This window comes from Trichechus manatus, unplaced genomic scaffold, assembly GCF_000243295.1.
Source record: "Trichechus manatus latirostris isolate Lorelei unplaced genomic scaffold, TriManLat1.0 scaffold00073, whole genome shotgun sequence".
NCBI classification, from domain to species: Eukaryota; Metazoa; Chordata; class Mammalia; order Sirenia; family Trichechidae; genus Trichechus; species Trichechus manatus.
In genome coordinates, this window is record NW_004444009.1 from 7458647 (window position 1) to 7467116 (window position 8470).

Sequence of the window (8470 nt, forward strand, 5' to 3'; positions counted from 1 at the left end):
TATGTTGTGGGGTTGTTAACCAATGTCATAAAACAACATGTGTACTACTGTTTCATGAGAAACTATTTGTTCTGTCAGCCTTCACCTGAAGTACAGTAAAATAAAACAAAACAAACAAAACTAAAACACAACATACTAAACTTACGGGATGCAGTTAAGTCTGGGCTTAGAGTAAAATGTATAGCTGTTAATGTCTATATTAAAAACAAAGAATAATCTCAAATCAATAACCTAAACTTCCACTTTAAGAAACTAGTAAAGAAGAGCAAACTAAACTCTAAGTAAGCAGAAGAATGGAAATAAAGGAAATAAAAGATAGAAAAAACAATAAAGTCAGTGAAACAAAAAGTGATTCTTTCAAAAGATCAACAAAATTGACAAAACTTTTGCTAGACTGACAAAGAAAAAAGAGAGAAAACTCAAATTAATAAAATTTAAGAAAGAAAGAGGGGCATCATTACCAAACTTACATAAATAAAACAAATTATAAGATAATATTAAGAACAATCGTATGTCACCAAAACAGATAACCTAGACTAAATGGGCAAATGCCTAGGAAGACATGCCTAGAAAGACACAAACTACTGAAAATGACTCAAGAAGAAACAGAAAATCAAATAGACCTATAATAAATAAAGGAATTGAACTGGTAATCAAAAAAACTTCTCACAAAAAAAGCCTGGGACCAGATTGCTTCATGAGTGAATTCTAGCAAATGTTTAAATAATTACTATCAGTCCTTCACAGACTCCTCAAATAAATAAGAGGCAATACTTCCCAACTCATCCTATGAGGCTAGTAGTACCAAAACCAGATGAGGTATCACAAGTAAAGAAAACTACAGACCAATATCCCTTACGAATAAAAATACAAAAATCTTCAACAAATACTAGTAAACTGAATTCATTGACAGTATAAAAATGATTACACACCACAGATGTTAAAATTATACTTATTCCAGGATTGCAAAGGTGGTTTAACTCCTGAAAATCCACCTATGCAATACCATATTAACAGAAAAAAGGGCAAAACCACATGATCATCTCAATAGATACAGCAAAAGCAGTTTATGAAATCTAACACCCTTTCATGATTAAAAATACCCAAAAAACTAGGAATAGAGGAAAATTTCCTCAACCTGATAGAATCATCTAGCGAAAAATCTATACAGCTAACATCATACTTGATAGTGAAAACTGAAAGCTTTCTTCCTAAGATAGGAAGAAGACAAGATGTCTGTTCTCACCACTTGACTTCTATTTAACATTGTACTGAAGGTTCTAGCCAGGGCAGTTAGACAAAAAAAAAGAAGAGAAAAGAAATAAAAGGCACCCAGATTAAAAATAAAGAAGTCAATCATTTCTACTGCATATCTTGTATATAGAAAATCCTCAGGAATCCACATACTCATTCACAAAAACTACCAGAACTAATAAACAAGCACAGCAAGGTTGCTGAATATAAGATCTATATACAAAAATCAGTTGTGTTTCTACACACTAGCAATGTATAGTTCAAAAATAAAATATAAAAAGCAATTCCATTTATAGGAGCATCAAGCAAAATAAAATACTTAGGGAAAATTTTAAGAAAAGATGTGTAAGACTTGTACACTGAAAACCACGAAACATCACTGACAGCAATTTAAAAAGACCTAAATAAATGAAGAGATACTCCATGTTCATGGAATGGAAAAGGTACTATTGTTAGGATAGCAATACTTCCCAAATTGATCTACGGATTCAATACAATCCCTATCAAAATTCCAGCTACTGTTTTTTTGCAGAAATTGACAAGCTGATCCTAAAATTCATATGCAATTGCACGAGGCCTAGGAAAGCAAAAACAATCTTGAAACAGAACAAAGTAGGAGGAGTCACACTTCCCAATTTCAAAACTTACTATAAAGCTATAGTAATTAAGACTGCATGGTACTGTCATATGGATTGTTGTTGTCAGGTGCTGTCAAGTCAGCTCCAAGTCATAGCAGCCTCATATATAACAGAATGTAACATTGCCTGGTCCTGTACTCACAATCTCTAAAATGGTCAAGAGCCCACTGTTGGAATAGGCATATAGAAAAATGCGTAAACTCATATATCTATGGCTAGCTGATTTTGGACAAAGGTGCCAAGACAATTCAGTGGGAATGAATAGTGTATTCAACAAATGATGCCGGGATTAACTGGATAGCCACAAGCAAAAGAATGAATTTGGTCTCTACCTCACACTGAAATTAACTAAAAAATGGATCAAAAACCTAAATGTAAGGGCTAAAACTATAAAACTCTCAGAGGGAGACATAGGTATAAATCTTTGTGACCTTGGATTAGGCGATTATTTTATTTTATATGCACAAGCAACCAAAAGCACAAAGAACCAAAAATAAAATAAATAAATTGGACTTCATCAAAATTAAAATACTTTGGACACTATTAATAAAGTAAGAAGATAACTTACAGAATGGGAGAAAATATTTGCAAATTATATACCTGATAAGGGTCTAGTATCCAGAATAGATTAAAAAACAAACAAACAAACAAAAAACCTCTCACAACTCAACAACAAAAGATAATCCAATTCAAAATGGACAAATGACTTGAACAGACATTTCTCCCCCCACCAAAAAAATATATACAAATGGCCAGTAAGTACATGAAGATGCTCAATATCATTAGACATTAAAATGAAAATCAAAACCACAATGAGATACCACTTCATACCCACTAGGATGGTTATAATCAAAAGAAGGGAAAAAAGGTGTTGGCAAGGAGGTGGAGAAATTGGAACCCTCATATGTTGCTGGTGGGAATGTAAAATGGTGCAGCAGCCGTGCAAATCAGTTTGGTGGGTCTTCAAAAAGTTAAACATAGAATTACCATATGACCCAGCAGTTTCATTCCTAGGTATATATCCTAGAGACTTAAAAACATACTTTCAAACAAAAACTTGTACATAAATGCTCCTATCAGCATTGTTAATAATAGCTAATAAGTAGAAATAAGCCAAATGTCCAATAACTGATGAATGGATAGACAAAATGTGGTATATTGATGCAATGGAATATTATTCGGTCATAAAAAGGAATGAAGTTCTGATACATGCTACAACATGGATGAGCCTTAGAAAACATTATCCTAAGTGAAAGATACCAGAATAGGCAAAAGCATAGAGACAGAAAGCAGATTTGTAACTGCTAGGGGCTGAGAGCGAAGGACTAGGAAGGGACTAATTAATGGGTATTCGGTTTCTTTTGAGGGTAATAAAAATGACACTGAAATTAGTGGGAGTGATTGAACACTATACATGTTAAAATGATGAATTTTATGTTACGTGAATTTGGCCTTAATTTAAAAAAAAAACAAAACAATTTATAATAGAATTAAAAACAGAAAGAGAAGACCACTCATTACTAAAAAGCCAAATCAAACCTGTGCAGGACAAACTTGAGAAACCTCCATTAATGCAAAGGAAAGGCCAAATATATTAAAATGATGAGATGATGGATACGAAGAAGAGAAAATGGAGACTCAGCATACAGAAGATTAGTGCATTTTAAGAAGAGATCAGAGCAGAGAACAGAATCAATAAATAGAAAAGCTCTTTTCCAAGGTGAAAATAGGCCTGAATACACAGATTGAGGGACTCACATGTTCAATACAACATAAATGAAGAGATAATATTAGAAATATCCAGGCAAATCTTAAAATATTTAAATGATAATCAAAGAATTCTATAAACACCCAGGCTAGAGAAAAATAACCAATAAAGGAACAAAACTTGGACTGGCTTCTGACTTCTCCACAGTAATAAGTGACAGACTACAATAAGGCAAGCTGACAAAGTTTTGGGGGAAAAGTTCTTATTCATGTGGGAAGACAGCAAAAATAATCTCAAATATATGAGTTCAGAAAGCATATAGCTACATACTCACCCTAAATAATGTACTCAAATTCACACTGTAACCAACTGAGAGGTGAATCAAAACAAATACATTTATGGATGGAAGAGTCATGATATAAAAGTGGAGGAGGACAGTACTGAAACAATTTAAACACTGATTAAATCTAAAACTTATTATTGTAAATATATATAATATTGTGTATTTATACATATGCACACACATATACAAAACATTTGCCAAATATGTGTACGTATATACCAGATAATGTAAGAAGGTGCTTGCAGTGTGCTAAATAAAGGCATGTTAGTTTACTTGCTTTCATATGCCATCTGTTTTTCTATTTTATTCTTTTTTCCTAATAATTTTATTTTGTTGCCATTGTTGACAATATACACAGCAAAACATACACCAATTCAACAGTTTCTACATGTACAATTCAGTGACATTGATTACCTTCTTTGAGTTGTACAACTATTCTCATCCTCCTTTTCTGAGTTGTGTCTTCCCCATTAACATAAACTGCCCCTAAAGTTCGTGTCTAATCTTCGAGTCACTGTTGTCAATTTGATCCTATGTAGATAGTTCTTAAAAGAGCATAATGCTCAAGGCAGGCCTTTTTTTACAGTTAACTAAACTATTGTTTGGTTTCAAGACTTCAGGAGATATTTTTGATTTAAGGTTTAAAGATCATCTCAGGGCAATAGTTTCAGGGGTTCATCCACCCTCCATGGCTCCAGAAAGTCTGGAATACATGAGAATTTCAAATTCTGTTCTGCATTTTCCCCCTTTTGATTAGGATTCTTCTACGGAATCTTTTATCAAAATGTTCAGTAATGGCAGCCAGGCACCATCCAGTTCTTCTCTCTTATGACAAAGGAAGCAGTTGTTCATGGAGGCAATTAGCCACACATTCCATAGCCTCCCTCCTATTCTTGACTCTTTTTCCTCTGTTGCTCCAGGACCAACTGTTGTCCCTTGAATGGGTGCTTGCAAGCTTTTAAGGCCCCAGGCACTACACACACACACACAAAAAAAAAAAAAAAAAAAAAAAAAAAAAAAAAAATCCCCAGACCTGTTGCTGTTGATTCTGACTCACAGAGATCCTGCAGACAGAGGAGAACTGCCCCATATGGTTTCCAAGTAGTGGCTGGTGGACTCAAACTGCCAACCTTTTGGTTAGCAGCCAAGCTATTAACCACTGCACCACCAAGAGATAGAACAGAAGCACTAAACATGTTATTAGGCCAATTAACTGGGATGTCCCATGAAACCATGACCCTAATTCTCCAAACCAAGGAACCAAATCCCATGAGGTGTTAGGTTGTACATAAGCAGCCTCAGCACCTATTTTTTTCTATCACTGTTATAAATATATCTATCACACAACTTTTGCCAATTCAGCTTTTACAGGTGTACAACTTATTGACAGCAATTACAATAATTGGCTATACAACTCTACCCTTAATCAATGAGATTTTTCCATCACCATTAACCCCCCCTTTCCCCCGCTCTCCTGCGCCTGGTAACCACTAATAACCTTTGGTCTCTGTATGTTTGCCTTTTCTTGTGTTTTTATATAAGTGAGAACATACAACACTTGTCCTTTTGTGATTGGCTTATTTCACTCAGCAAAATGTCTTCAAGCTCCACCCATACTGTAGCATATATTAAAACTTCATTTCTCCTACTGGCTGAGTAGTATTCCATTGTGTGTATGCACCACATTTTGTTTATCCATTCATCTGCTGATGAGCATTTAGGTTGTTTCCACCTTTTGGCTATTGTGAATAGTACTGCAATGAGTGTTGGTATACAAGTCTCTGTTTGAGTCTCTGCTTTCAAGTCGTTTGAGTATATACCTAGGAGTGGAATAGCTGGGTCATATAGTAGTTTTAATTTTAGTTTTTTGAGGAACCACCACACTGTTTTCCACAATGGTTGTACCATTTTGCATTCCCACCAGCAATGGATAAGGGCTCCAATTTCCCCACATCCTCACCAACGTTTGTTATTTTATGTTTTTTTTTAATCTTAGCCATCCTAGTGAGAGTGAAATGGTATCTCATTGTGGTTGTGATGTGCATCTTTCTGACGGCTAATGACACTGAGTATCTTTTCATATGTCTGGTGGTCATCTGAATGTCCTCTTCGGTGAAATGTCTATTCAAGTCCTTTGCCCATTTTATGAGTGGGTTATTTGTCTGTTTATTTTATTTTTAATGTTGGTAATAAGAGTTTCAAATATTTTTATTTTTAATATAACAGTAACTGCTAACAGAAATGAAAACAGGATGTGTACCTCTAAAATACCTACAGAAAAAGAAACTGCAAAGAAAACACTAGGTTAACACAAAATAGACTATTAAAATAGACTCCCAGATGGGACAAAGTGATTTCAGTTTTCTGCTGTCTACAGAGACATTATGAAGATATAACAGTTAAGCAAGAATCCTTATGTAATAATTACTAACATTCATATAAAACATAAACGGCCAGAAATACAAAAGAAGTTAAAAGAAACACAATGGTGGTAGGAGGTTTTAACACACCTCTTTTGGTCTTTGATAGATCAAGTAGACAAAAATAAAATGGAGACATGGACAATCTTATCAAGTGCTCATTTAAAAAAAATTAATGAGAAGCTAGTGTGTTCTGTAAATCTTCACCTAAATACAATTAAAAAAAAAAGGCAGAAAAGTCATGGCAAAGAGAATCGTAAACATTGTAAAAAGATATTTTATTGACTATATCCTTTGACCACAGTGCAAAATAATAAAAAATAATAATGACAAATTCTTCCAACTACTTGGAAATGTAAAAGAATAATTAAAGAAAAGAAAAAGACACTCATAAAGACACTTTAGCTGATCTAATCAAGACAAAATATGAAAATAACAATATACAAAATAAGAATGAGAAAGATGTAGTCACAGATATGGAGAGATTACTCTGCAAAACCCTAGGCCGATCGATTTAAAATCTGAATAAAGTGGATAAGGTACTACAAAAATATAAACTAGGAAAATCAACTTAAAAGAACATTTTAAGGGAAACCACTGTAGAAGAAATGATAAATTGTTAAAGTATTGCCTTTTTAGAAGATGCTGGGCTTGGAAGTTTACTGGTGAATTCCTATGAACTTCCAGGGAATCCAGTTTCCATACATTTGTTATAGAGTATCAGAGAACATACTCATAGGCCCATACATCCAGATTTTATATATGAAAACATTTATCATTTTTGTCACCGACTATTTTTTAAAAGTATAGTAGACAAAATACTACTCAAAAGCTGAAATCTGCTTAGTGCCTGTCCCAAGCCCCATTCCCTCCCAACCATCCCCTTCTTCTGCACAAACAACCATGACCATGTATGAGCTCTGGATCCTTACAGGTCCTGAGGTGAAGGTGGTATTTTTAATCAGTGGGGACAGCATGGATGATTGAGCAAATGGTGGAAGGGAAAATGCTCAGCAAAAATATAAAGCTCGGCCCCTATATCCCTCCATACCCCAAAATAAACTCCAAGTAAATTAAGGAGATAAATATAAAAATAAATCATAAACAGAGTCAGAAGAAAAAGGTGATGAACATTTATCTGAACTTGTGTCTATGATGAACATAGCTGAAGATACTGAAAACTTTAAATAAAGTTTAAAACTTCAAAATCAGAAAACATAAATTTACAACACAGAATGTGTAGAGGACCTGAATAGGAATCCACAAAAGAATACAAACGATTGATAAACACAAAAAAAGGATTACATCTCTCAATTACCAAAGACAGGCAAATTAAGTCCCAACAATGAGGTACTCACCCTACCCCTATAATTTGATAATTGGGCAAAAATCAGAAAAAGATAATAGTGTTAGGAGACTGTGGGGAATTTGGCTCTCATATACTGATAATGGCAGTGTAAACTGATAGGACAATTTTCATCAAGATTTGCTAAACCATGCCCATTCACCCAATGAGTCTGCATCTGAAAATGTGTCTTTAGTACACACAGGAACTATGCCAACTCTCTGTCTTATTTCTAACAGGAAAAATTGGACATAAACTAAATCTAACAATTAGACATTGGCTAAATAAATTATAACCTATCCATATGACAGAAGACTTTGCAGTCTCTAAAAATAATTTACTAATATTTAATAACAGAAAAATGTTAATGATATATTGATGAACAGGAAATAACGCAGGTCACAAAACATTACTCATACATGGAAAAAAAGGTCAGGAGTGGATGTCTCTGGGTAGCTAGATTGCATCTGCTTTTTATTTTTCATTGTAGCCTTTTCTTCATTGTCCATCATTTTTACAATTAACACACTATTACTTTTATAATCAGAAAAATAAATAATATACAAACAATAAAACTCAATGTTTAGAACAGATGATGTTGAAATTGCTCAGGTAAAGTATATAAAGTGGAAAGGAAAGAGGGCAAAGGATACAACCCATGTGAACAATTAGATATAACTAAGTCTATATATATATATATATATATATATATACAAAACAAAAACAAAGAAACCAAACCCTTTGCCGTCGAGTCGATTCCAA